Here is a 21938-nt window from a genome sequence, read left to right as displayed (position 1 = left end):
CTGTGAATTGGATCCAGATTTGGCAAGAAGCAGTGGGTGATGGTCAAAGGCTGTTTTTGTGACTGGAAGCTGTATTCAGTGGGATTCTGGAAGAATTAGAATTGGAGTCTTTGCTGTTTGTGGTATATGTAACTAATTTAGATTTGAATGTAGAAGGGTTGATCAATTAGTTTGTGGATGAAATGAAAATTGGGTGGTAAATAGTGAGGAGGACAGTCTGAGATTACAAGTAGATGTAGACAGGCTGGTCAGACTGACCAGTGGCAAATGGAATTCAATACATATAAGTGTGAGGTGATGCACTTGGCAAGAAAATATTTAATGAATAGCAGAATCGTGAGAAGCATTGAGGATCAGCAGTCCACTGGTCCCTTAAGGTAGATAAAGTGGTTAAGAAGGCATATGAAATACATACCTTCTTTAGCGAAAGCATAGAGTTTAAGAGCAGAGAGCTTATGTTGGAACTGTATTAAACATTGATTAGGTCACAACTTGAGTATTGTGTGTATTTCTGGAATCCACATTATAGGAGAGATGGGATTGCATTCAAAGGATGCAGAGGAGATTACCAGGATGTTGCCTGGGATGGAGAGTTATGAAGAAAAATGAAGAGACTGGGATTGTTTTCCTTGGAGCAGAGGAGACTGAGGTGGGATGGGGAGGGGTGGGGGGGTGCGGGGGGAGACATGATCAAGATATACAAAATCATGAAGGGCATAGAAAGTAGAGACAGAAAGAAGCATTTCCCTCAATGGAGAAATCAATGAGCGGGAGGCACAAATTTAAGGGAAAAGGCTGGAAGTTTAGAGGATTAGGAAATTGCTTTTCGCTCAGAAGGTGGTAGGAATCTGGAACTTACTGCCTGTAAAGACGTAGAGGCAGAAACCCTCATAACATTTAAGTTGTATTTACATGTACACTTGTGAAGCCAAAACATACAAGGCTATGGGCCAAGTGCTGAAAAATGAGATTAGAATAGTTAGGTAGCTGTCTTTGACTGGTGCAGAATCAATGGGCCAAAGGGCCTTTTGCTGTGCTGTAGACCTCTATGACTGTGACTTTGTGATATAACGTTTCCAGCTACTTCCCATGCTCTTTTAATAATGCACAGGACTTTCACTCTTCCAAATATAAATAAACATGAACTTCTTTTGGTGGTATAATATTTCCAAATTGAAAGATATAAATAAATGATTGCAATGCATATTGTTTACAGCAGATTGGTTCTGTTATTAACATTAATGAATAAATCCAAATGGCCAAAACTGGCCAGAGTTTATTTCAGATAAAATTATAAATAATTATTTGAAGATATAGCCTGTTAATTACTGATTTTTAAATATTAATTTCATATAATAAAGAAGACTGCTGTAGGTAGTGCATTATCACAAAGTCACTGTCTCCAGTAATTAAATGATCAATTTTATAAATTCTAGTCATTCCACTGATTAAGGACATAAAACAAATTGCTGCAATGGAATATAAATAACATTTAAAACCAATCCTTCCCAGAATTCACAAGGGGTCAATCTTTTTGAAGCAATATTGGCCTGGAAATTGTGATTTCATACATATGTTAACATACTTGTATTAAATTCCTCCATGTGCTTTCCTGTGGTTTCACTGAGCATTTCTGTTAACATAGCAGACAGAGGATTTTTATGCAAACACACTGAAGGTTCATACAATATTATCATGTGACAATAATTTCCCATCAATGCTTTAAAAGTGCTGATTGATATTGTGTTAAAGTTCAGCAGTTTGTAATTTGAATGTGCATTTATTTGAGCAGTAACAAAAATTGCAGCAACAAAAGTTGCCTTTACCTATATAGTACCTTTAATGTAGTAAAATACTCCAAAGCACCTCACTGGACTGTAAAATAACCAGGCACCATGAATGGGGTTAAAGGAATGAGAAGAGGTTACCAAACCATTTGATGTTGAGTAGTCCTTTCCTTAATAGAGGGTCATTCTTATTTATTGTCCATTCATTTCCTCTAGTTTACACTTCACCAATCTTTTCAAGAAACTAGTAATGCATTTGGCCTCATGGTTTCAGAACTCCACTAAACACAAAGTGTGAATCAAGACCTAGATTGACTCCTAATTGAAACAGAGTAAAGATGACTGCTTCAAGGGAGTCTCTTCCTTCTTCACATTGATGTCAGATTGAGCCCTAACTCCATATAAAGGCTATAGTTGTATTCAAAGAAAGAAATTTACCCACTCCAACAGCATGAAATAAGCTAGAATTGGCACTGATTCGTTTTATTGCATTTAACGTTCTTTCTGTGGAAATCCACATAATGATAGTTAAAACTGTTTTTGGACTCTTGTTTTACTGTCACTTTTCTTTGGTTGGAAATGAAAATTCTTGACTATATTTTGCAAATCAAACGAGGAACAAAATACTCAGAGAAAAAAAAATGGCAATTGATTTGCTACAAGGACATTTTGTGTTGTTGTGGAAAAAAGATTATCCATCCTATAAACTGCAGCAGAAATATGAAATGTAACTATTTTACATCAAGTGCCCAGTAGTTGCTGGCAGTAATGCATTTTGAGCTTTCTGAGGCACCTTCTGGCCCTCAATCCCAGGACATTATGCGCTGGGAACATCTGAGAAGTGTTTAAATGAGCTGATTTCACATCATGGTGCAACAGCAGCTTATTTGGACACAGGCACAGACCAATGTTTGATGAAGAGCGACCTGGCAAAGCCACATTATTGATCCACATTGTGCGAAGAACTACCTTAGAGATTAATTCAAAAAAAAAGAAGTGAATTTAGTTTGACAGCAGCTAGATTAGCTAAAGAATTAGGATGACTATACTTACAAATTGAGGATTATTTCCACTTGAAGATAATAAATGCAAAGAAATTCACAAGGACCGAAACAATACAGGACCCGTATGAACTCCATGGCAGTTAGAGGACATTGAAATAATTCCTGCCTTCATAAAACATGTGAGGTTTTATTTCACAATTTTCATGCTACAAGCATTCTCTGAGTGCTTTGATGACCTTCCTAGCTCCCTCCCCATCACACACTGACACATCTAGCCTAAATTTGCGTCTTGCATCACCTCAGGAAACTCATGGCTAATTTCATTATTTCTGAGAAAAAATGCAAATGAGGCCAGACAGCTGGTGCCTTCCTTGTGGCCAAGAGTGATGGAAGAGCCGGAGGCCCTCCTCATCAGAGGCTCTAATACCCTTCTGCTTAGGCAGGCCCCTTCGGGGATAGAGCAAGGAGGCTGCTAGAGCAGCATGAACAGATGGAAAGGAGGCAGAAAGGGGGAAGAACACTCACTTTGGTTTGTGGGGAAGTCATGATGTCAGTTACCTGCAAAGCTGGATATGGTTTGCGGTATCATTAGTTTCCAGCTTCCTGTGCTTTCCAGGCTTTCATTTGTAGAGCTGTCAACCAAAGTTTACATCTGTCAATACAGAGGATTCAGTACCAGCATATTGAGGTGCTGTGTCAATATATTTCCAGCAGGTTTTCAGTGTTATTTTTAATCTGCCCCATTTTTTTTCAGTCTTGAAACAAATGTGAAGATGCAAATAAATATCAAGTTTCCTCAGCACTAAAAATATTTCAATCCACCACTCTGTATCCTTGTCTCTTTCTGTCTATAATTAATACACTTTCAGGCTAAAAAGCCTTATTTTTATAGGCACTTCTATGCTGATACCTAATATTTTCCAATAAAGTTAGTTCGGTGTCCAAGATGTGGTTATTTGTGTGAAGTTAGAAGCTTTAGTATAAATATAATATTTAATCTTAATGCAAACAGTTCTGCGTGGAAAGTCACACCAAGAAACAGCTGCAATTCCAACCTTAAGAAAGATTATGATGACACTTTTAATTCAGTGTCTGCTATCTGCTCAGGACAGACATACAAATAAAAGAGAAAGATTAAACAAAACTCTCTTCAAAAGCTTCCATGTTAATTTTTTTTAGTTCCCCAGTTACAGACTGTCTCGTTCATGTTATAGACAGACGGGTAGTTAGGAGCACTGCCAAGCATACATACCTTGATGTGGTGCAGTGATTGAGCTCAGTTTATCACAGGAAGTTTATTACCCCATTTATAGTACAGCCCCACAGAGATCACATCCAGTTCAAATCAGGATAACCTGAGCAGAGTACAATCGCCCAGGGTTTGTACTGAGGGCTGTCCATGTTCAGTTGATAGGCTGGACTGACTGACAGTATTAAATTACTACCTTGGTGCATACACAAAAAGGACAAGAGGTGCACATCAAATGTTTTTACATCAACTTAAGATAAGTCTCCTGATTTACAGAGCATGCCAGCTGACATCTCCAGAGCTGGGAGCTTGCAGGAAATAATTCAACAATGCTTCCTTATTGTTTACTTGTACTTCAACAATAAAACTTGATGCAAGTGTGTGATTATGTGAAGGTACAGAACAGGAACCTAACAAAATTCTAGAATAGTTTGTCAGCGATTAATCAGAAGAGAAACAATAACCTGCCTTTATGTTCAGTGGAAAAATAATGTCGCTCACCCTCACTGTGTTTATAACTGCCCACAGACTCTTTGCATCTTTTCTCTACAAATTTGTGGTCATCAGGCATTCAAACAGTGCAGCGCCCTCTACAGAAGAGCCGGAATTGAAATAAATAGGACAAGCAACAGTATACATCTTCAACCCATCAGACTACAAAATCCATATTGAGGCATATTGGGTAGTGATTTTCCTCAGGTTAATGACACACATGCCCATTTTCATATTGGTCACCTGCTATATGCACCGAATTAAATGTCAGGTGCTGTATCTTATGGGCAGGTGATTTGATATTGCCCACCACATTGGGCACAGTGGCTCAGTGGTTAGCACTGCTGCCTCACAGCACCAGTGACCTGGGTTCGATTCCTGCCTTGGGGGACCGTCTGTGTGTAATTTGCACGTTCTCCCTGTGTCTGTGTGGGTTTCCTCTGGGTGCTCTTGTTTTCTCTCACAATCCAAAGATGTGCAGGTTAGGTGATTTGGCCACACTGAATTGTTCATAATGTTAGGTGCATCAGTTGGGTAAATGTAGGGTAGAGGAATGGGGCTGAGTGGGTTACTCTTTGTAAGGTCAGTGTGGACTTGTTTGGCAGAATGGCCCATTTCCACGCTGTAGGTAACCTAATCTAAAAAAGATTTCTATCCTATAGAGTCTAAGCCAAGAAGTATTAGTTGGAACAGTTAATACAACATGAAATCATATACGGAAAAGAGAAGTAAAGCAAGATGAGAGGGAGACAGAGGAATTGAAAAAATTCAAAATCTCCAACAATAATTTAAATCTGAAGTAATGGCATGACTCATTTTGGTTGATGTTTCAGTACCAGAGAGATTGGTTGTTAATAATCAAAATTTATTACACCATCTCAAATTCACTTACACTTTTTATGACATATTTAATGGTAATCTAGTGAGAAGGTGCTCCAACTTCACACCTGTCATGTAGGTGAATGATGAGTCTCTGAAGTATTAGTAACTGGTGGAAGAACACAGGAACAGAAGCTGGTCATTCAGACCTTGGAGCTACTCCTCCAATCAATATTATCATGGCTGGTCAAACACTTCAATGCCTTTTATCCAGGCTATCTTCATAAACCTTTGATTCACTGGTAATCAGAAATCTATCAATCTCTACTTTAAACCCACTCAAAGGCTAAGCTTCCACGGCCCTTTGGATATAAAATTTCAAAGATTCACAACCCTCGGAGTAAAAAGAAACTCTCCTCATCTTGGTGTTAAGTGGTTTCCCCCTTATTTTGGAAATGTGTCCCCTGGCTCTAGTCTCCACACCCAGGGAAAAGAGATTATTTGCCTCAAACCTGTCTTTTCCTTTATGTATCTTGTTGGTTTCAATGAGATCACCTCTCGTTCTTCAAAACTTTAGAGGAAATAGGCACAGTTTACCCATTTCTCTTTGTAGGACCAGCCCATAGCAAGTCTGATTGCAACCTTGTTGCAATGCTTCAAAGACAGAATATCCTTCCTAATGCAAGGGGATCAAAACAGCATGCAGTATATTAGCCTAATGCACAATTTAATGAAGAATTCATTACTCCATACTCAAATCTTCTTGTGATAAAATCTAACATACCGTTAGCCTTCATAATTGTTTGCTACACCTGCACGATAGCCTTCAGTAACTTGTTGGCAGGAAGCCAACATCCCTTTGTATATCTACATTTGCTAACCTCTTATCATTTAAGATGCACTCTGCTGATGTGTACATCCTACCAATATTGATAACCTTATATTTTTCAACATTATACTTTGGCAACTTAAACATCTGTCCAAATCCTCTTGAAGCTGCTTTGTAACTTCCTCATTGCATATAGTTTCACTTAGCTTTTAGTCATCCATAAATTTGGAAATATTGCACTTATTTTATCCCCACATCCAAATCATTGATATATATCCTGAGTACCTGGGGTGCAGGTACGATCCTTGCAGTACATCACTAGTCATGACCTGCCTAAGTGGGAATGACCAGTTTATTCCTACTTGCTGTTTTCTGCATGTCAGTCAATCATTAATTTATGTTAGTACATGACCTCCTATCCCATGTGCTTTAAAGTTGCTAATAAAACTCCTGCAAAACCTTTTGAAAATCCAAGTACTGTATACTATGTCCACCTACTCCCCTTTGTCAGGTCTGTGAGTAACATCTATAAAAAAACCAAAACATGATTTTCCTTCACAATTCCATGCTTACTATACCCACTCAGATCAGTATTATCAATTTATCACAAACTTTATGCAGTAATAGATTCCAGCATTTTCCCTACTACTGCAGTCAGGCTGACAAGTTTGTAAGTCTTTTCTCATTCCCGGCCTTCTTAAATTGTGGGGAAACATTTGCTTTCTTCCAATCTGTAGGAACATTCCACAATCTACAGAATTTTGGAAAATGATCACTTATGGATCCATTATCTCCATAGATACCTTCTTCAAAACTCTGGGATATCGAATATAGATCCCAAGGACTACCCACTTCAGTTCCATTAATTTCTCCAACAAAATCTTTCATTAATGCTTCTTTCCTTCAATTCCATTCCTCCTATTCCCTTGGATATTTAATACTGAGAGATTTCTTATATTTTTCTCAGTGAAGACAAGAACAAAGTAAGTGTTTAGCTTCTCTGGCATTTCTCCATTCTCCATTATAAATTCTCCAGACTCAAGCTGCAATGGACACACATTTTTCTTAGCCAAACATTTTCTTTTTACATGCCTATAGAAATCTTTTCAATCCATTTTTATGATTTTTTTCAGTTCACATTAATATCCTATTCTTCATTTCTTTATCACTGTCATAATCCTCCTATGGAGTATTTTAAAATCCTCTCAATCCTTAGGTTGTCGCTATTTTTGCCAACATTAGAATGCCTTTTCTTTTTGTCTTATTCAATCCTTAATTTCCTTTGTTAGCCATGGTTGACTGACAATGTGTGTGATTTTGTGCCTCAAAGAAATGTATAGTTACTATAAACTATGTAATTTTTTTTTAAAAGACTACATATTGTCTATGTCCAGCACATTGCCCCAATTCACGTCAAATGGTTTGGCCTTCATACATTTATATGTCTTTTGTTCAGATTTTTCACTCTGGCTTTAGGGTAAACTACCTCACTTTCAAGCATAGTGAAAAATTCTATCATATTATGGTCATGAACACGCAGAGCAAATTATTAGGCAGCTTCCTGATTTTAACGTTTCACTACAAAAGAGTGTACATCTCCAGTTGCTGTCTGCTCAATCATCATGTGGACAGTGGGCGTAGGTATGCTTATGACTATTTCCACCACAAAATCCAAGCTATTAATCTAAAAAGATGATCTCAAAATAATCTGTGCATCATTTCACACTTATCAATGAGAGATGTCACAATTCAAGAATTCAATTCAAATAGAATTAATCCTGCCTGAGTTGATAAACAAAATTGTTTGGAATGTTTAACTATGCTGGATAATTAACTTTAACAAATATCATCTCACCTGATATAGGATCTACACAGTGCCAAGTAGAGATATAATTTATACCTTTGTGTTCCGTGTCTTTTAGTCTTTAATATATTTGGCAAAATCATACTGATCCTGCTAGAGCTTTATTGAGAAGTCTTTTTATAATTTATTATATGTTATCATATATATTTTATTTTCTTCTGCCCTGAATTGTTTCAAAGTAGAAATTAAATTCTATAGCTACATTTATTATGCAGCAAAGGACATTTTAAGTGTAAATAAATTTGAGGAACCTGATTGCCTGAAGAACTCCAGTTTCACAACTTGTGAATAGATTGTAATTTGTATCATAACAGTAGCAATACCGTGTGCTCTAAATCAACTTTTCAGTGCTGTTAGGTCACTGGGTAGTTTTGGCTCCTAGACGGATTAGCCTGCTGCTAAAAGAGATTAGATTAGATTAGATTACTTACAGTGTGGAAACAGGCTCTTCGGCCCAACAAGTCCACACCGCCCCGCCGAAGCGCAACCCACCCATACCCTTACGTTTACCACTTACCTAACACTACGGGCAATTTAGCATGACCAATTCACCTGACCTGCACATCTTGGGACTGTGGGAGGAAACCGGAGCACCCGGAGGAAACCCACGCAGACACGGGGAGAACGTGCAAGCTCCACACAGTTAGTCGCCTGAGGCGGGAATTGAACCCGGGTCTCTGGCGCTGTGAGGCAGCAGTGCTAACCACTGTGCCACCGTGCCACCTTCTTCAGGGCTTATGCCCGAAACGTCGATTCTCCTGTTCCTTGGATGCTGCCTGACCTGCTGCACTTTTCCAGCAACACATGTTCAGCTCTGATCTCCAGCATCTGCAGTCCTCACTTTCTCCTTTACAAAGTTAGGGCCAATGTCATTACCACATATACCAAACCATAACCCCTTTAAGAATTACAGCAGTATCCATGCAACCAAACTTTCTTCAAAATGCCTTCCAATTCCCAAAGGAATTTCAGATGAAATTGCTTCCCTGCTACAGGTTTTTATTTTAATGTGGGAAACTACTTTTAAAACATTTGAGGAAATATCTTTGATATCTGGGAAAAATCATAATAGATATTGACAGGACACAAAAATCTAGCACTGAAATGTTAATATGGTGAATGCTTCTTAAACGAAGGTGTGCAAGACACACTCGAAAACATTCTATAAACCCTTTAAACACACAGTAGATATATAGGCAACAGTCTATCTGTAACAGCTTCAAAAGCAAACAGCCATTAGTTCAAGACCTTAGACCATCTACAGTTTAGAATTGCCAGTTATGTTTATAAATTTGATTTTGAAGTTCTCAATGGCACTGCCATGGTGAGCAGATTATTTGGTTTCGGTAGCCAATTGTCCCACTCAACAGAAAGCATGCCTTCAATTCATTAAGCATGCAATAATGTTCATACAAATTGAAATGTTCCTTTGTTGAAAGTGATCCTATGGGCAAATTCATCTTTATTTGAAAAGTAGAAAAAAGCAAGAAAAAAACCTTGTTCTTGATTGTCCACTTCCAGGATGGGGTGGGGTGTGGATTCCTCATAGTCAGGTCACTCACTGTCTGACTGAGGGACCTGGAAACAGGAAGTACGAGGTGGGGAATTACTGAGAACCACACCAGCTGCCTTTGCCTCCCATTCCCAGTCCATCTCTATCCTCCAGCTTGTGACCCCCAATCGACCTTGACTCATACATGATTTTAGTTCCTATCTGATTGTGGACCTCAAGTGAATGAGTTTCAAGCAGGTGCCAACGCTCTGTCTGTCTTCAAACTCTCAGGGGCTGGACATCCACCCCAAGGTCCTTTCCAACCACTTTGTTGACATTTAATGTGATAGGCCTTTCCAAGGAAGGTAACTCGGGCCAGTCTCCAGCTAGAGGGTGAGAATCTTCTTTCCAACCAATCAGCCTTAACACAGTTCATTTCTTACAGAACGAATTTCAACTTTTGCTTTCAGTATAGATTCTTTGATTTAAATAGCATACTACATTCCTCATAAACAGGAAGGTGCATTCATGATGCAGTTAGAAGCTTTGCATCTTTATATCTTTAAAAAGAAAGTAGCCCATTGAACTGAATGCACTCCTTTAACAAACATTTGTTGATGGGAAGTTCTGTGTTTTAAAAATTAATTTTCATTTTAGTATTTATCAAATTTTAACAATTCAAAATGATTGCATATATATTTGTGTTGCTATGGGAGTTACAATATCAATAACTCCTGCATAAAATCAATATGAAGTGATTCTCCAGTAGGTGAATCAAAATCAATTTCTTGCCTCCGAAAGCAGCAATATAAAAGTCGTTGTGCGATATCTCCCCAGTTAAAACTGGATTGTAAAAGCCATGAGGCAGTTCTGTATCTTGCACATGCTCAAGCAGCTGCACTGCGGGCTGAACAACTCTTCCTGACATCTTTCCCATCAGCATCAGGATTTACAGTGATAATTAACAATACAGAATAGCATTGTTCTTTGACTTGAGATGAGGTATTAGTTTTTTACAATAATGATATCAACTCCCTAATGAATCAAGAGGTTACTGGCTCTCTCCAATGGGAGAGGAAGATCAGGAAGTAGCCAGGCTACAGTTCCCACAAAATGACAACATTGTTAACAAAGATCTTTAATTGGCCTCTTAGCTTCAATATACACTTTAAGACCTCTTTCATTGTCCATCCAGTGAGCTAATGATCTCCTTAGCACCTTATGTCCTGACATTTCTTTATTAGTACAAGCATGTGACTACTATGTTACTCACTGTCAGTGTTGTTGGAAATGTTCATCATCCCATAAGAAAAATAATATTTTCATTTTTTTTCTGAAATTAATTTGAACATGGCTCTGTTGTTTTGATTCTTAATAATTCTTAAGATCTTCAATCTAAACTTGTCTATTCAGTGTTTAAACTCAAAACAAATACAAGGCCTAATGGACAAGGAAATGATGGCTACCCATAACTGTGTTCTCAAAAGGCAGAAAAATCCATGCTGGATATGCAGCAGATTCACTTAACAGTCCTGGATAATAGAGGTGACAGGAATTAATGAAGGCCAAGCAAGTTATACTGTACTCCACCTCTTGCAGCTTTACCCTTTCCATAATTACAGTAAAATGTAAACTGCAACAATGTAACCTATGTCTGATAATGAGACTACTAATGCAAATGGTAATTAAAGTAGAACTGTTACTGAATGATTCACTTTGTAGCTTTATTTCAAGTTCTACTTTTATTTGTATCAAATTTATTTTAGAAAGTTACCTGACAAAGCAATGGAAATTTCTGACAAGATATTGAGGTATCAAAAATGTCAAATATTCAGCAAATTTAACAAAATTAACAAAAGATTTGTTCAGATCATATTAAACATGAAATACTTCTCTAGGAGGAATGACATCTATATCCTTGACATATTGTGGCCCATTATGAACACAGGCAGTTATTTACCTGCAGCCTGTTATTTTTTTCCTTAAACTATCTTTCAGTCCCAGTTTACTAAAGAGGTTGAGCAGACATATTTTTCATATTCACCATTTCTGGTGGAAAAATACTTTCCACTATTTAAATATCAAGGTGTCTTAAACTACCTATTAATATGTTGAAAGTTCCTTCAGTTGCTTATGTCCTTGAGTAAAAATAAAGATACCGAATGGATCATCAGAAAGCATCAAAAGATTTTAGTTCCTACAGTTTAGAAGTGAGGGACTCCAAGTAGGGACAAAAGGCACTTCATCAATGCAGAAGTTATGTCAAGACTACATTTTAAACCCGTAATATCAGAATTTAACAATATGTCTGAGATTTAAGCTTTTCTTTTTTGCTTGGATCAGCAAACTAATTGATCAGTTTGATAGAACACACTTCATGTTTGGCTAAATCCCATCCCTTTCCTGAAGAAGGGCTTATGCCCGAAATGTCGATTCTCCTGTTCCCTGGATGCTGCCTGACCTGCTGCGCTTTTCCAGCAACACATTTCCAGCTCTAAATCCCATATAGGCAGCTTTTCATCTGCCAAGAAGTGACACTATGCTGAAACCATAAGCTGTGGAATACAAAAGATGATCAACAAAGTAGGTTGGCTCGGCACTCTTTTCTTTTCAAATGTAAGTATATAAAAGACTCCTTTCTATTTAACATTTTGCAGTTTATACAGAGAGCTTTATTAATGTCAAGATCACATTAAAAGTAAAACAATTCAATTATTGCAATTTCTTTTTAAACTCAATGTGAGTCAAGCAAAAACCTAGAGCTTACATCTCAGACATATGATGGTTTGCAGTTTTAACTTATCAAGTTTACATGATTGGATCTCATAATGTATTATCTTGGTGTATAATTAAATGGTGCTTGCCTAAAAAATAATTTAAATGAAAAGTATTGGGTGACAAGCCTTCTTCCAGAAGATCTTCTAGGAGAAAGTGAGAACTGCAGATGCTGGAGATCAGAGCTGAAAATGTGTTGCTGGAAAAGCGCAGCAGGTCAGGCAGCATCCAAGGAGCAGGAGAATCGACGTTTCGGGCATGAACCCTTCTTACGACGGGAATAAGGGCTCATGCCAGAAACATCGATTCTCCTGCTCCTTGGATGCTGCCTGACCTGCTGCGCTTTTCCAGCAACACATTTTCAGCTTCTTCCAGAAGATGCCCATGGTCTTTCATCTCAAACTCTTCTGATAGTAGAAAGTAAAGAATGTCACATATGAGGTGGGATTCTGCTGTGTGCAGAATGCAAATGTCCATTCTAATATAGGGAAATCTCAACAGGAAAGTGGTGATGTAATTTCCGAGTTTCAGGGTTTATTCACCATTTACGAAGACAAATATCATTCACAGAATGAAAGCTATGAAGCAAAAGGTAAGTGACCCACATTTATGAACATTTTAAATGGTGTTATTACTCAATCAATGTTTCATTGTGAAAATAGAATTTTCCTTGCAAACATAAAAGAAGTGCCTGGAGTTAGTTAGTTAGTTAGACCACCGTCACCAACATTGTATAAAAACATAGGTTAAAAGATTCAGGAATAATGAATGAAAAATGTTGCAATTAATTTTATTTCAGCAGCCCAAAGATTTTTGTGAATTTAGATTAAACTTATATCAGCTTTGAGTATCAAAATTAGAAGATTATAATTCAGTATATGTTTATCCTTCTCTCATTATGTAGTGAAATTAGTTTTCCTTTACTGGCTGTGATTGGCTTTACTTTTCAAAAAACAGATGTATAACAGTAAATTTTGTTCAGAGATTTGTCAATGGCCATCATCCAATCATTATGCTCCTTTATCTTTACCTCTAACTTCACTATATTCTTACATTTATTTTAATCCTATACACTAGAATTTTTTTTTTAACAAAACCCCCACAGTTTACTGGTGTGCTCTGGTTTCTGAGATGTCTGGGAAAGCATCACTTATGCAGCGGCTTGGTGACACTTTGTACTGCATCCTTTAGTCACTTCTGTCAACCTGCAGAGAATAGTCACCAACAGTACTTGTAAACATATATTACTGTCATATTCCCATCTGCTGTGTTTGCTCAATGCACAGCCAGACTTCAGCGAAACAAACAACATTCATGTGATGACAGAACTACTTTCATTTGAAAGCAGGAACCTAAAGCAAGCAACAGCTTGATGAAAATAACATGTCTGTTTGGGGAAAACATAATAAATAAACCTGTCAACACACAGCCCAACAACCACCCCACAGGAGTAATCTGGATGAGGTATACTCAATTGAGCTGAGCTGCAACAATCAGAGTATTAGAAAATTAATGATTATTCTTTAGGAGAAATTACAAACAAATAACCTGTTTGTCCTTGTTAGGCATAAAAACAATGCTGAAAACTGAGTGCATTTGAACTCACAGGTCAGGTGCAGCCTGTAGGAACACTTAGAACTACAGTATTGACATTGTCTCGGGAAGTCATCTATGGCCTCAAGTAATATTAGCATTCTTCACTTGTTTAAAATAAACCACTCATGACTAAAGCTTCAAAAACAAAATAGTTTTAAGAGGTATATCATCAAGAAGTTTATGGTGCATTCACACAAGTTTAACATCAATGTTGAGCAGTTCCAGCTTTTCACAGATCCTAAATTGACTGTCAAACATTGAGACTAGTGTGAAGTGAAACAGTGTGAGACTAACTTTTGCAGTGACTCTTGAGTAACTTAAATTGAGAATCCAGTGGAGTGGATAATGAAACCGGTGAAGCACCATTATAATTCACGGTGCCTGAACCATAAGTCATTTGCATACTATTAGTGGTGTTTATTATTACTTGACTCACAGAATGTGGAAAGTTATCATGAAGATAGAAAGAGTTTGATCTAAAACAAAAAATGATGTTGGCTTGAGAAATTATTGGATTAAAAAAAACACAGTAGAGACTGGTCTTCAGTCCATCAACACCGTGACAGCTCCTTGAAGAATAACCAGTTTTTCTCTCTGTCCCTCTCTCTGTATCTCAACATTGCTTTTCCCATCTCAGTTTCCTTTTCAAGGCTACTACTGAATTTGTATTCACCAAACATCAGTCACTGAAAATCCGGTCCTAAATATTTGGCTACAGAAGCATGTTTTCCCTGATATTGTTTCTGGTTTGTTCGCCAATCAGCAGAAAGCTATGCCTTTTGGTTGTCCACTCTTCAGCCATTGGAAACTGTTCCCCTTTATTTTCTCCTTTGAAACACTTACTAATTTTAAAGACTATTCTTAATTTTTTTTTTAGCTTTCTTTGCTCTAAGGAGAACTCCGGTTTTTCCAATTTATCTACATATCTATAATTCCCAATTCCTGGAAACACCTGAGTAAATCTCTTCTGCACCCTTTCCAAAGTCTTCATATTCTTCGTAGATCATGGTGCTCAGAGCTGGGAACCCTCCAGCTGGAGCTGACCTCATATTTTACATTGGTTTCACACGTCTTTATGGCTTTTGTACTTGGTGAGAGAAACGTATTGACTTAGTTCCTCGTGCACCAACGACATTGTTTTCAGGTTCAGAACTGGACTTCTCAATATGTGGGCCTTCTCATTAATTTTTCTCAGAGCAAAACTTACGTTTCTTGGTTGGCCAACTAATTTGGGAAGGTGAGTGGGCTGACACAGGCATTTCGTCTGTTTAATGGGATGGTAGTATATTTCAGTAAAAGCCCTTAGTTTTCCCTAAGGTTTTGGAAAGCAACACCTGGATTTGTCCAACAACACAGCACCTACAGAAAGTGCAAGCAGACATGGGAAAGCTACTCACTGAGTCTCATACCTGAAGTTCCAGCTGAAGATGTGGACGGTTTACAATGAGGGTTAGCTTCTTCAGGAAGGCAGGAGGAAGAAGGCAAACCTTCCAACTGTGCAGGTTTGGATGGAAATCTCCAGCTGAAGTGTCTCCTCTCCAAACTGGAGACAGTGAACCAAATGGATTCAGGGTCATAGGAAGGCTACACAAATGAATAACGTAACACTTTCAGATATGAATTCTCCAGACTCTGTCTTTCCTGGTATTTTAATGCACAGCACTTTTCAGAAGAGTATTGTTTGCGGTTCTATGTATTCCTTTGTCTGCAAATCCTCGCATTCCCATTTCAATAGCCAACAAGCTCAATGACCCCAGCTGATGGCTTTGTTGCTTCCAAGCCTCACAGTCACCCTGAACAAATAGCAATAGACAAGCAATTATGCACATTTACATTGACCTGCTTTTCTTGCCTTGTAGGAAAAGACAGGCACCATTTGGCAAAAGGAAGAGAAGTGAGGTGGTAGGGACTAGGTGATGTGATAGCTCTTCAGTGTTGGACCCCTATCAGCCGTTGACAATGCATGTCTGTCTGGTCTTTTTTAGGTGACTGCAGTTGTTATCAATGACCTGTCATGGGAGTCCAAACCTCCCTAGATGCTGATGTTCAGAGATTGAATCTCTAGCTGAGATTGAGGACTGCGGATGCTGGAGATTAGAGTTGAGAGTTTGGTACTGGAAAAGCACAGCAGGTCAGGCAGCATTCAAGGAGCAGGAGAATCGATGTTTCGGGCAAAAACCCTTCATCAGGAAATATATTGAATCTCTGCCTGTAGACCCTGTGCTGGGGATTTCTTTCCATTCTGGCTGAGTCTCAATGTCCATCCCCACTGCTCTGCAGAAGAGCGTACAGCTGAGAAGAAGACAACTGCTGCTGCTGCTGCAACTTTCAGAAGCAGTGAGCTCCCTGCCCTTGTCCCTCAGTGGGGGTGAAATATAGAGTTGTATAATATAATGTCCTGTGTGAAGAATGGCAGCATGGAAATGCGTCTGAAGACGGCTGGAATGCCTGAAAAGGTGAAATGTCTTCTAAGAAGTTGGCAGTCACCTGACAAGAAGTGATGGCATTTTCTGAGCAGAGAAGTGCTTTAACCAGCAGCCTGTCAATGGCCAGGACTGGCGCTCTTTAGACGAACAAATCCTCAGTTTGATTAAATAAAATCCTCCTTTTGCCTCTTCCAATGTGTTGGGAGCGGACACAGCTTGGAGCCCATGTTCTGTTGACAAAGATGAAATTTGTGGACAAATGTGTCTCTAATGACTTTCCAAACAACTTCAATTGTCTTCTTGCCTCAACCATGTGAATTTCCCTTTGTATTCTCAATCTGCTCCCAGAAAAGCCACGTGGGGGTGGTGTTGTGTCAGAATCCTGATCTGATGTACATTTTTCCATTTTCCTCAGACCAACATCCCCAAACCTGCCTCCAAAGTTTCAGAAAATCATACCCTATTGCTCCATTTATACCACCCAGGACTTCTCATCCACTATTAAGTCTTTATTAATCAGTGCTGCCACTTTCAGTAACTACACACATTTCTTACAACACTACCCGCACCAACAACCACCTCTTGGCCTCTTTCACCTTGAGTGACCCTTAAATTTATGTCATTTCAGATGAATAGGGTGGAAACCTTTAAGGCTGTGAATGACATGGACTATGATGAGATTTGTGGCAGAGTTGGGTGAGATATCTGGTTAGGCCCATCTTGACATTGAAAACAACTCATGCCATCTTTTATCCACTTCACAAGCGGCAAGGTAAGAGGAAGGATATTATCAAACTGGAGAGGGTTCAGGAGAGATTTACCTGGGTGTTGCCAGGTATGGAAGGTTTGAGTTGTAAAGAAAGTCTGGTTAGTCTGGGAGTTTTCTCACTAGAGCATAAGAGGTTGAGCAGTGACAGGATGGAAGTTTATAAAATAATGAGAGATATAGGTAGAGTTGGTATTTGCTTAATCCTGACTAATTATCCATATCGCTCAAAGGCATTATGCCAATGGCAATGTAACTGAGGCCTGGCTCCCTCCAGATGGAACTAGGTTTAGTAGCTATCCAGAAGATTGGAAAACTGTGGACTCTTCTTCCTGGTATTCCTCTTGTTTCCATCCTGTGAGACACCCTTGAGACTCTCTCCACAGCACTTACCTGGAAGCTAACAAGTGATGATCTTTTTCTGTCACTGTGCAGCCTTTTTTTCTGGTCAGACAGGCAGGAAATGGACTGGTAGAATTCCCATAAACTGGTTAAAATTGCCTCCTTTTATACATTGAACTTACCAGAAGGATTTATTTTCAGAGACCTGTTCTGAGTTTGAATCCACCATAAAGTCTGCTTGCAATGTTTTCTCTCATGACTACAATGCCAATATCTTAAGTTTAGCTTCATAACTTAAAAGCCTAAGAATCACTATTGCTCCTACCCTCTTCACCTTCTCCTTGGTATTAATGTCTTTCAAAGGTAAAGATGCTGGTAGCTGCTCACAACATCCCAAATGCGTTTGATCAATGATCAATATAAGGTGAGAATAAATTGTTTCCACTTGTAGCCACATGCCTGTGTCAAATTAAAATTCATGATTAATTTTGATAGCAGCTATATATTGTTTAGGCATTTTCCATGAGTGATCAATAATCATATCCCTATCTTTTACTTTTTTAATGGTCTTAGTAATCTTTTTTTGCTTGCTTGCCAAACAGAATGAGACAAATAGCAAAAGGAGAACGAAGGATTAGATTTAGGTATCCTTTAGTTGCTGCGTATTTGACCTTTTTATCGAGAAATCTAGGTGAAGAACCAAAGCTCATAGTGTGGGATACCAGCAAGGTGTCCTGGAATGTATTTCAAATAGATCAAAACCCTTTATAGTGTTTCAAGTGGTTCAAAAACAACCCCAAACATCAAAGGGTTGCCAATATAGGTTTTTTTTTAAATTCAATGACATGTCATATCAAAAAAAGTGCTGTCAATTCTTTTCTTATAAAACAACATCCATTTTAGGGATGTCAGTCTTCATATGTTCATCACTGAGGTTTATCGTTGGCATGTGAAAGGTGATTGACAAACCTGTCTTCCATCTGTATGGTGGCTCTTGGACATACAACCTGAAAAAAATTCACGCATTTATCAATAGAACTTTAATCTAATGCTAATATTATTTTAGATTGATTCAAGGCCACTCCAAGTTGATTTTCAAGTGCTGTGTAAGGTGACTTATCCTCTGGTTGTACATTATTTTGTTCTTTTGTGGGAATTGTCTGAACTCCATTCAGTAACTGTTCCTTGCATGAGAGTTTGGGACTCAGTGTAACTCAACAAAATGTAAGAATCCATCTGCCATCTACAGTTCTCATTGCTCTCACCATCCAGGCTGACTCAACATGACTTGTTCCCTAACAAACTTTAAGGAAGTCTAGATTGAACAAATAATTCCAAATTGCCTCCTAGTGCACACATCGGATACCCACAATATTCTTCTGCCATCTCTTAAAATGAAACATATTGCAGTCAGTCCATATAACACAGTCTGGGCTATTGATTTGAATTTGTAGGGAGATATACAAATATACAGAAACTAAAACTATTCAGGGTGCTCACTAAATTCACACAATTGAATTGAGTGACTATTTAATTTTAATATCTAGTTTTTCAAACTTCTCTTAGCAAATAGAATCAAAGCTGTAAGACCTGTTTTCAGTTTCACTGCGAGAATAGGTTGAGACACAATTTCTACTGCCTGGAGAGTTCGAAGTAGGAAGCACTCTGCAAAAGGGTGTACTGTAATATTCTGCCAATGTTACAGATGTACTGGAGAAGTGGTAATCTTCCAACAAGGCAGAGGATACCTAAAGGTCTAGGAGCAAGCTGCAGTTCCTAGTGCCAAGAAAATTAAGTCCAGGGTAGAAAAGTGACAGTAATCTGGCTCTCACAAACCATATCTACCATCTTTTCCCACCGATCTGACCTGATTTTTGGCAAAGTGGATGAGGAAAATCCAGGCCCTATTGTCTGATGACAGATACATTAACTTTGCTTACAGATCTTTAACTATTTCCAGCAGAACTCAGTGAACCTCTCCACCAGACAGAAAACAAAGGGAAAAGGGGACTAAATTGGGAAAGAATAGTTGATTTGCACCTGCAATATCAGGAATCAATGCCCTACAAAGCATTCTGGGTGACTGACAAAACAGGCACTGGGCCTTATACCAATGAAAGTTTTTTTTTTGCTGGTTTTAGGGCCTTTCAAAAATTGGTTGATTGAGTGGAGCAGGAATTGGAACCACTTTTAAACAGTCCATATGGCCCTGTCAATATTTGTCATATATGAAAAAATCTGTGTGGTCAGGAAGAGTCAAGGTGTTCCCAATTCTATGCTCATTGTGATGAATGCTCCCTGGAACTTTATTTCAGGCAGCGACGTGTGGCAAGTGAAGACTGGGGCTACTTGTGGAGATTTGACAAGCATCAGCAGCTTGGGAATGAAACATTAATGAATCCCATGGACTAATATCAGTCTGGTCTCATGGCTCCTGCTTCTACTCCTGATTATTTGCTGACTCCTGGTTATAAATCTGAAAACAGGCAATGAATTAGTTCCACTTCAATCTATATAAGTGAATGAAACTTGGAGGAACGGTTGTAGAATCTGTTACTGGTTTGCTGAATCTCTTTCATATATGAAAAAATTTCATTGAATCTGAGCATACTATCACTTCTACAAAAGGAAGATGGTCTGAGAATCTTTTTTTTCTATGAACATTCACACATTATAACCAGGATGCTGTAGAAGACATAACTTAAAAGTGCCTTTAAAATGTCCGGAGATGTTTTTGAAAAGCTGTATTTACAACAATTCTAATAAGCACCAAAAATACACGGAAAGAGCTAATGCAAAGAATCATAGATATTCCAAGAAAGTAACTTTGTGGCGAAGTTCTCAACAGTGGACAGCTAGCTTAAAATAGGACCATCCTGAACTTGAAGTGAATACAATTTGCTGCAATTATTGTTGATCTGAAAGCAAAAAGCGTAAAAAGCTACAAAAGCACATGACGTTTGAATGTCTCCCTCTCTATACATCTGATATTAGGTATTTACAACCTTTCTGTTTCTTGTATATGAGTTTTAATTCTTTTCTCATGTCTCGATAATATTGCTTCTGCTACCCAACCATCCCTATATCCCACCCAGATATCTTTTTGCTTTTTTGTGTTTTCCCTACCTCCTATCACTTGTCTGTTCTTTTTCCAAATGCTTTCTAATCTACAGTATTCTCCTATCGTGAGAATACTGAACATATGATTTGAAATGTCATCTTACGTTTCTCCACGGATTTATCTGATTTGTTGGGGTGGCATGGTGTCTCAGCCCTACTGCCTCACAGTGCCAGGGACCCGGGTTCAATTCCAGCCTCGGACGACTGTCTATGTGGAGTTTGCACATTCTTCCTGTTTCTGCATGTGTTTCCTACGGGTGCTTTGGTTTCTTTCCACAGTCCAAAGATTTGCAGGTTAGGTGAATTGGCCATGCTAAATTGCCCATAGTATTCAGGGATGTGTAGCTTAGGTGCCTTAGTCAGGGGAAACGTAGAGTAATAGAATGGATCTAGGTGGATTACTCTTCAGAGGGTCAGTGTGGACTTGTTGGGCTGAAGGACGTGTTCCCATACTCTAGGTATTCTATGTAATTGCACCATTTGCTGCTAAACTTAACAACATCCCATCTTAAGCCATCTTTTAAAGCTAGGAAATGTGAGAGGGGTTTTCAGAGCCCATTCTCATACTCTGATGGAAAGCCTAAGAAGTCAGTATAATTTTCACAACCAAAGAGTAACCTTAATCTGAGCAAGTGATTCATATTTGCTCAGTGTGAATTCTTAGTTTATGCCTGTGTAATGTACTGACACCAAATAAAGGAATACTTACAACAAAATATATCACACAGATTGATTGAAGTACTGAAAGCATTTACTGTAATAATCAAAAATGGTACTGTGACAGAAAGTGAAAGATTTGAGCCATTTCCTGATTGCACAAATCCCATCTTCTGACTGGCAATACTTTTCTCATAGTATGGTCCAAACATGGACTGGCGTCAGAGCTCCCAAAGATAGCACAAGGTCTATTCCAAAGGCTTAACCAATGTTTGGACTTAAATCAATATAAAAATCAAAACAGATGATAAAGTTTACACAAAAATATCTTATTTCTAACAGTGTTAAGTTCAGAAGAGCACTTTATCTACTTGAGAAATGATTCAAATGCATTAGAATGCTCACAGAATGCTGGTTCAATTTACTGATCACTTGTCATTTAAGGACAGAGTCCTTAACATGGCAATCAATGTATTAGTGACATATTTAACTTACTACAAAGCAACTAACAATGATATTAGAAGTTGAGACTTCTGAAGTTACCTGTCATTAGGTTGCTGACTCCACAACAGGTCTTTCTCAAGGTTTACAACTCCTCTGACATGTTGTGAACCAGGTCTTCTAATAAGATGCCTCAGATCTATGAAAACAGCAGGAGATCTAAAATTCCCTTTTCCTGCAAAGGATAAGCAGGATGGGATTGCTGCATGTGGACTTGCC

The sequence above is a fragment of the Chiloscyllium plagiosum genome, unplaced genomic scaffold (genome assembly GCF_037043375.1).
Source record: "Chiloscyllium plagiosum isolate Xiang-an unplaced genomic scaffold, Cpla_swu_hap1 HiC_scaffold_10, whole genome shotgun sequence".
In the NCBI taxonomy this organism is placed as follows: domain Eukaryota; kingdom Metazoa; phylum Chordata; class Chondrichthyes; order Orectolobiformes; family Hemiscylliidae; genus Chiloscyllium; species Chiloscyllium plagiosum.
The sequence above is the reverse complement of the archived record's forward strand: the minus strand, read 5'-3'. Positions refer to the sequence as shown.